This window comes from Penaeus monodon, chromosome 27 (genome assembly GCF_015228065.2).
Source record: "Penaeus monodon isolate SGIC_2016 chromosome 27, NSTDA_Pmon_1, whole genome shotgun sequence".
Lineage (NCBI taxonomy): Eukaryota > Metazoa > Arthropoda > Malacostraca > Decapoda > Penaeidae > Penaeus > Penaeus monodon.
This window is the reverse complement of record NC_051412.1, coordinates 31,053,851-31,054,068: the sequence shown is the minus strand read 5'-3', so window position 1 is coordinate 31,054,068 and position 218 is coordinate 31,053,851. Positions and strand designations below refer to the sequence as shown.

Below are 218 nucleotides of genomic sequence, written 5' to 3'. Positions count from 1 at the left end.
GGAAATGGTATAATTTCTCTTCCATTCTGAATAATTTTCTTTGGTGTAGTCTGCTGGTCATTTTTCTGTGTATTTGCATTTATGAAACAGCGTTTGGTAACTCTAGTGTAAGGAAATATTTAAACATCTCAATACATTATGAATTTACTGTAGCCAAATACCTTAAGTATAACAGATCTGCGCAATATATCGAATAACATATTTACAACGAAGGTGAA

At 31.2% G+C, this 218-nt stretch overlaps 1 protein-coding gene across 1 annotated transcript in view; it reads right to left on the bottom strand.

The window, feature by feature from the left end:
- Window positions 1–131: 131 nt before the first annotated feature.
- LOC119590786 (growth hormone secretagogue receptor type 1-like) overlaps window positions 132–218 on the bottom strand; it is a gene marked incomplete at its 5' end in the record, with an annotated part of 18,512 nt that continues 18,425 nt past the window's right edge. The window contains 1 exon segment of the mRNA XM_037939498.1: window positions 132–218.